Here is an 8121-nt window from a genome sequence, read left to right on the forward strand (position 1 = left end):
CTGCTGGTGCCGCCTCTTCGAGGTATTGCGGCTTTCTGGACAGTGCATCTGCCATGATGTTGTTGTCGCCTGGGATGTACTCTATCCTGAAGTCGAAATCCGCAAAGAACTCCGCCCATCTGATGTGCCGCTGGTTCAGGAACCTTGCCGTGCGCCAGTACTCCAGGTTCTTATGATCCGTGCGAACCTGCACTGTGTGTTTGGCTCCGATGAGGAAGTGCCGCCACGCCTTGAATGCTGCATGAATGGCCAGCAACTCCCTGTCCCAGATGGTGTAGTTCTGCTCTGACTTGCTGAGCTTCCTAGAGTAGAAGGCACACGGTCTCCAGTCCCCCTGCGGGTCCTGCTGCAACAGTACTGCGCCCACTGCTCTGTCTGAGGCGTCCGTTTCAACTCTCATCGGTCTGCCGGGATTCACATGTAGTAGCTGCTCTTCGGACGAGAAGAGACGCTTAAGGTTCTGGAAGGACTGCTCCGCTTGCTCCGTCCAGATGAATTTCTTCTTCTTGGAGCTGAGCGTGTCGGTAATGGCCGCTGTCTGCATCGCGAACCCCTTGATGAACTTGCGGTAAAAGTTGGCGAAACCCACAAACCGCTGGACCTCCTTCCGATTGCGCGGGCTCTTCCAGTCCAACACTGCGCGAACCTTGGCGCTGTCCATGGCGAGCCCCTTGTCCGACAACTTGTAACCCAGGAAATCCACCTCCTTCCTGTCGAACTGGCACTTCTCCAGCTTGGCGTACAGCCGATGCTCCTGCAGTCTCTGCAGAACCTCCTTGACGTCTCTCTCGTGGGTCTCCTCTGATTCTGAGAATATCAGGATGTCGTCCAAGAAGCAGACGCATTTCTTGTAGAGGAGACCCGCCAGGACGTGATGCATGAAGGCTTGAAAACAGTGAGAGCCATTTTGTAATCCAAAAGGCATAACTCTGTATTCATAAGTGCCCAGGGGCGTGAACATGGCAGTCTTCCACTCGTCTCCCTCCCGTATGCGAATCAGGTTGTACGCCCCTCGCAGATCCAACTTAGTGAAAACGCGTCCCTTCCTCACCGTTGCGAGCAGGTCATCTATTTTGGGCATGGGAAAGGCCGTGGGCTTGGTCTTGGAATTTAAGAGCCTGAAATCAACTACAAGCCTCTTTTGGGGCGTGTCCTTTTTCTTCACAAAGAATACCGGACTGCCCCCCACTGCCTTCGACTCCCGGATGAAACCGCGCTTCAAGTTGAGGTCTATGAACTCCCTGAGTTCCTGCAGCTCGTCTTCAGACATGGAATACAGTTTCCCGGTTGGCAGCGTCGCCCCTGGCAGGAGGTCAATCTTGCAGTCATAGGGCCTGTGGGGAGGCAGCTTGTCTGCTTCCTTCTCGCAGAAAACCTCCAAAAACGCTGCGTACTTGCGTGGCACTGCTTGCAGCGTGCCTAATTGTAGCTGCGGGTCTTCCCCTCCCTCTTCCGGGCTAGGAAGGATGCAATGTTCCGCGCAATAGGAGGAGCCGAAGGTCAGTTGGCGCTGGTACCACGCCAGTGCTGGGCTATGCCTGTGCAGCCAACTCATGCCCAAGACTACCGGCGTGTCTGACAGGTGGGTGACATTGAAGCTGATGACTTCTTGGTGATTTCCAATCCGCATCACCATTGGCTGCGTTTGTTGCACCACCTGCCCCCCTAACAAGTCTCTGCCATCCACCGTGACAACTTTCAGGGGCAGCGTGGCTGGTAGTAGCGGTATATTGTGCTGCTGAATGAAATCCAGTCCTATAAAGTCGGCGTTGCTGCCGGAGTCAATGGTGATCGGCACTTCCAGAGTGCGTCCATTGGGCAGCTGGAGAGACGCTGTAAGCTGCACCACTGGTTTGGGTGGGAGGGGGTCTGTGGGCTGCAAAATTGCTGGGGATTGCTTCATTGACTTGTCTGGCTGGACCCCAGTGCCTCTTCCTCCAGCCAGACTCCGTCGTTTAACTGTTGCGGTGTTCTCTGTTGAGTTGTTTCTGTGACTGTTGCCGAGGCTGCAGTGTGCTTGTGGAGCCTCTGGGGACACTCTTTCGCCATGTGCTGAGCACTGTCGCAGATGTAGCACTTCCTGTTCCCTCTAGGAGGCTTCGTTTTGACTGCTCCCGGGGTTAGGGCTCTGGTAGCTGACTGAGCCCTGGCACCTCCGATCTCCATCGGTTCTTCTCCCCCTCCCTGCGAGGGTGTGGAGTGCGCACGCGCTGCTTCTTTGGGAGAGAAGGGAGGTGCTCTGGCTGGTGCCCTTCCCCAACGTCCTTCTTCTCTGTTCCAAGGACGTTCCTCCAGATGCACCCCGATTTCCAGCGCCCTCTGGACTACTTGCTGGGTGCTCCTTGGTCTCTCCCCCCTTCCAATCTCCGCTTTTACATCTGCATTCAAGCCCTCCCAAAAGAGGTCTCTCACTGGCGCAGAATCTTTTTCCCATCCCAGTGCATGAACTAGTCCGAAAAAGCGTGCATGGTACTGCCTCACACTGGCTCTGCCTTGTTTAAGTCCGTGTATGTCTCTCCTGGCAATATCGATGTCTATCTTTGATAAAAAACACGAATCCATTGCTTTAATGAAAGCCTTCGCATCTTGGAGCGCCGGATCATTATCTCTCCATAAATTCCTCAGCCACATTTTGGCCTCCCCATGCAAATGGGACAAGATAAACCCCACTTTCTCTCTCTCATCTCTAAAGTCTTTTCCTAGCAGATCCAGCGCAAACAGCAGGTCTGCTCTGAAGTTGGGGTACTGCTGTAAACTCCCGTCGAAATGAGATACAAGGCTGCCTCCCCTTCTCCCCAAGCCAATGCCCTCTGCTTTGGGTCCCGGTTGCCCCTGTTTAGAAAGCACGTCCAACCTGACTTGGAGATCCCGGCAGGCGTTAACCATTTCCTCCTCCCTTTTCCTGGATGCAAGTACCTCCGTGCTGAGTTGTGTCACAGCTTCTTGCAGGGCTGCTAGTTGCTCTTCCGTAGTCATCTTGCCTGAGTTTTGTGAGCTCTGGAAGCACCCCTCCTCTGCCCTCGCTGCGTCGACTCACGTGGCGAGGTTCTTGGTGCCAAAACTTTTGGAGACGGAGCTTACTGTCAGAGCTGGCTCCTGGTCCCAGCTCACAAAGGACCAACGCTAGCCGGTAGTAAAGTATCAAAGTCTTTATTGAAGAATAGTTTCCATTTCCAAGCCTCAGCGTCCCAGCTCTACGTCTGGAGTCTAGACCGGCGAAGCTCCGTCTGAGTCTCCGCCCCCTGTACACCAGTTTAAGACTCTAATCTTACTCCACCTCTTCCTTCTCTCTCTCTTCCTCTGGGTCCTACTACCCCCCGGGGTCTCCTCCCTCCTGGACTCTTCCGACGCAGACGTTGACCCCTCTGACTCCTCCCCCTCTCTTCGGCGGGCTTTAGGACCTGGCTCCCTACCCGGGCTTCCTTTACCTCTCTCCTTATTTCTCTTATCTCTGCCAATATTTTTGCAAAATCTCCCTCGCCTTCTATCTCAACTTTGGCTGTCCTTCTCTGCCCTGATGTTGTTGTTTTTGCTGTTTTACTCACGTTTCTTTAATTAATAGTTTGTTTCAAGGTGCAATTTCTCAAACCACCACTGCGGGGCGGTTGCCAAAAAACGTATTTTTCCTGCTCTTCTCTCTTTTGCCACTGAGTGTCTCTATTTCTCTCACTTTCTCTTTTACCATACCCAATGATTATCTTTAATTTCCTTTCCTTAAGAACAGCCTCTTATAGTCCAAACAAGCATATACAGATACACATTCAAATACAAAATACAAATCTCCACACACACCCTGTTCAGCTCCTGATCGAAGCCTTTGTTTTGCACAGCGTCTGTAATGAAGAAAGTCTAATAAGGGGGAGAATATAAAACTTCTAATTCCCCCCCTGCTTTTCGCAGAGGGGAGCATGGAAAAGGTCCCAAACCGATCAGTTCTGATACTTTGTAGATATTGAGACGTAAAGTAGAAGGCAAACAGTATCTCTGACTTCTCTACAGTCCAAAGCTCTTATTAATGTCTTTGGGATGTTTCCAATAACCGGGTTGTTACAATAAGTCTTTGGGCTTAATAATGTTTCCAAGCTAATGTTTCCAAAAACGCCTTAATAGTACAGTATATACGAAACGCCAAGTTCCTGCCAAAAGGGCTGAGTTTCATGGGAATTCAAAACATTGTCTATATCTCACATTGTCTCTCTTGCCCCTTGGGGAGCTGAGACCTTTTTTCTCCTTTGTTACTCAGTAGGCTTTTAAAAATGCTGACTCCCTCTTAATGATTTTCCCCTGCGCCATTTTCTCCACCAGCATCGGGTAGGATTTCCTTAATTTCCAAACCATTCCAACTTTCCCCCGGACCTGCTTGTTCTTTGACTGACTGCTTTCGCCCTTGACCTTTTTGTTTTTGGAGTCTGGGGTTTTATCGTAAGCCTTGGAATACTTTCCCGCTACGATTTTGGAGCCTGGGGTATCGCTTTGCAGGTCTAGAATAGATCCTAGCGTTTGCGTCTTCAGTCCTGCCTCCTTTCTGAACCCTGGCCTGGTGGAAATGAATTCCATAATAATATAAAACACTGAGAGTGTTATCTATGGAAACAGGGCTACCTGAGAGAATTTGATTTCTCCTCTTGCAGTGTGTGTGCGTGTGTGTGTGTGTGCGTGCGCGCACACACACACACACACAAATGACTGGGACTCTTTGGGATCTTATGGATCGAAATCACGCAGGAGCCTTCATCTGAAGGCAGCCCTGTTTAAGGAAGTGTTTAATGTTGAATAGGTTATTGTATTTTAGTGTTTTGTTGGAAGCCACCCAGAGTGGCTGGGGAAACCCAGCCAGGTGGGCGGTGTATAAATAATAAATTATTATTACTATCACTATTACAATTATTAATATTATTATTAATCATGGGGTTAGTACCTTCTGCAACTTTTTTCTGAGGTGTACCTGTGAACAAGAAATAGGATCCAGAGAACAGTCTCCTTTGTTACATTGCCTGCATGTTCTTGTGTTGTTTCTTCAGAAGGCCTGCTTATGTGAGCTGAAATTGTCCTTATACGCTGCAAAATACATGTTTTGACCAAATACTTACTTTCTTCTTGCTGCTGCTAGATAGTATTAAGTGGCCTAAATTCATACCTGCTTTTTGTTTCCTTGCAGAGATCACCGAATAGCAGCTTTTGGTTATGACCCCCAAGGACATCATCCAGAACTGTCTCCCACTGTATCCCTCAGCAGGTAGGCCATCGTTCTCTCTTTCTCTTAGGGAATATCATGAGTGTTGGCCAGGGTGTGATCCGTGGCCTGACTGTAGTGATGAGGAAGAAATGTTCTGCCAGTCGCTTCTGGCATGACTGTGAAATACGAGCGCACAGTGAGTAGAGCCCCAAACTCTGTTTGTAGGAGGTGGGAGCCACTCACCCACCATCATATGATTTTTAGGAAAGTGCCTCAGAATACAGTTTGGGGGTGGTTGTGTGTGTCAACCCTTAAAAATCAACTGTGCAATGTGCACCACAGTAGGGGGGAAGCAAAGATTTAAGACTGTCCCCCGCCATGCACCTAGGCTCGGAGCCCCAATGGCACAAGACTAAGTGGGCAGTGCCCCTGCAACGGGGGCCAAAACCAAAAGCCAATTGAATCATTTATATTGACAAATCCTGGCACGTATTTGTATGCGTTTCGGAAATTTGCAGCAGTTTGTAATGTTAAGAGAGGTGTTCTAAAGAAAAGCACTTTATACACTCATGAGCATTCCCTTAGAGCAGGCTCATGGTTTTTCCCTTTTCTGGAGGTATAAATGTTCTCAGCAGATGTACAATCACCCCGAAGGCTTCAGGCCTCCTCCTGACTGTTGAAATGCTCCTGGGGAGACTGTAAGCAGCACCTCCTCCACTCCCAGTCAGCAAAAGGGGATGGCAAGGTGTGCTTCATGGCGCAACTTGCAGCTGCAGTTTAAATGGCCTTGAAAGTGCCATTTAATCCGGCAACACTGACAGCACAACCAAGGTTGGTGGTTCTCCTGCATATTCCTGCCTTGCAGTGGGCTGGACTGGATGGCCCTTGAGGTCCCTTCCAGATATAGATATATATGGAGCATCATATGATTCTTTGGAATGTGCTTCAGAAAGAAGAAGCAGAAATAGCATTCCTTTAAGTTACGGGACACGGGTGGCGCTGTGGGTTAAACCAGAGAGCCTAGGACTTGCCAATCAGAAGGTCGGCAGTTCGAATCCCCACGACGGGGTGAGCTCCCGTTGCTCGGTCCCTGCTCCTGCCAACCTGGCAGTTCGAAAGCACCTCAAAGTGCAAGTAGATAAATAGGTACCGCTCCAGCAGGAAGGTAAACGGCGTTTCCGTGTGCTGCTCTGGTTCTCCAGAAGCGGCTTAGTCATGCTGGCCACATGACCCGGAAGCTGTGCGCTGGCTCCCTCTGCCAGTAAAGCGAGATGAGCGCCGCAACCCCAGAGTCAGCCACAACTATACCTAATGGTCAGGGGTCCCTTTGTTTGTTATGTAATGGTCAGGGGTCATTGTTAGGGTTGGGGCTAGGGAGAGGCTTGGGGTTAGGCTTAGGGGTCAGGGTCTCGGTGTCCCCCTGACTTTTGAAATGTTCCCAGGGAGGATGTAAGCAGCACTTCCTCTGTTTCCAGTCCAGTGGATGGCCATGCTGGCTTCATGGCTGAATTTGCAGCTGCAGGAGAGGTGGGGATCCCTGACGTATACCTAAGTAGCCTTCAAAGTGCTATTTAAGAGGGCAAGATTTGCTGCACAACAAAGGTTGTGGGATTGTTCCCCGTAAGGGACTCCTGCATGTTCCTGCAATGCAGCGGGTTGGACTGGATGACCCTTAGGGGCCCTTCCAGAGATTTATATACAGGTGAAACTCAGAAAATTAGAATATCATAGAAAAGTTCATTTATTTCAGTAATTCAACTTAAAAGATGAAACTAATATATGAGATAGACTCATGACATGCAAAGCGAGGTGTGTCAAGCCTTTATTTGTTATAATTGTGATATTATGGCACACAGCTGATCATATGATTCTTTGGAATGTGCTGCACAAAGAAGAAACAGAAATAGCAGTCCTACAAAAAAACAAAGCCTCCGGGATGGCGCGGGACCCGAGTGCGAGACCAGCTTGTGACCCCCCCCCCTTTCTCACTTCCTGGATCCTAATCATCATCATCATCATTTATTACTTCCATGCTACCCATCTGGCTGGGTTTCCCCAGCCACTCTGGGCGGCTTCCAGCAAAATATTAAAACACAATATTCAATAAGAAATGTTGTTGTTGTTGTTGTGTCCACCTCTTTGTGACCCCCTGGACCAGAGCACGACAGGCCCTCCTGTCTCCCACTGCCTCCCAGTTTGGTCAAATTCATGCTGGACTCTTCCAGAACTCTGTCCCACCATCTTGTCCTCCATCTTCTCCTTGTGCCCTCCATCTTTCCCAACATCAGGGTCTTTTCCAGGGAGCCTCTAGAAAAGGTGCCTCTGGGAAAGAAGGCTCTAGAAAAGGTCCCATGTTCTAGAGCACTCTAGAACGTTCTAGAGCACTGGAACACTGCAACATTCCAAAAAAATATTCTGGGAAAGAGAAGGCTCTAGAAAAGGTGCCTCTAGGAAAGAGACTGCTCTAGAAAAGATGCCCATGTTCTAGAGCGCTCTAGAACGTTCTAGAGCGCTGGAACACTGCGACATTCCAAAACATTATTGGAAAGAGAAGGCTCTAGAAAGCGTGCCTCTGGGAAAGAGACTTCTCTAGAAAAAAATGCCCATGTTCTGGAGCGCTCTAGAACGTTCTAGAGCGCTGGAACACTGCAGCATTCCAAAAATATTCTGGGAACGAGAAGGCTCTAGAAAAGGTGCCTCTGGGAAAGAGACTGCTCTAGAAAAGATGCCCATGTTCAGGAGCACTCTAGAATGTTCTAGAGCGCTGGAACGCTGGAACATTCCAAAACATTATTGGAAAGAGAAGGCTCTAGAAAAGGTGCCTCTGGGGAAGAGAAGGCTCCAGAAAAGATGCCCATGTTCTGGAGCGCTCTAGAATGCTCTAGAGCGCTGGAACACTGGAACATTCCAAAAATATTCTGGGAACAAGAAGGCTCTAGAAAAGG

At 49.5% G+C, this 8121-nt stretch overlaps 1 long non-coding RNA gene across 1 annotated transcript; it reads left to right on the forward strand.

The window, feature by feature from the left end:
- The first annotated feature begins 4913 nt into the window (after nt 1-4913).
- On the forward strand, nt 4914-7287 carry LOC310668888. Its single transcript, XR_014506873.1, has 2 exons — nt 4914-5236; nt 7033-7287. It is a non-coding gene; the product is annotated as an uncharacterized lncRNA (long non-coding RNA).
- Nucleotides 7288-8121: the final 834 nt, after the last annotated feature.

Source organism: Podarcis tiliguerta (assembly GCF_965153285.1).
Source record: "Podarcis tiliguerta genome assembly, chromosome: W".
NCBI classification, from domain to species: Eukaryota; Metazoa; Chordata; class Lepidosauria; order Squamata; family Lacertidae; genus Podarcis; species Podarcis tiliguerta.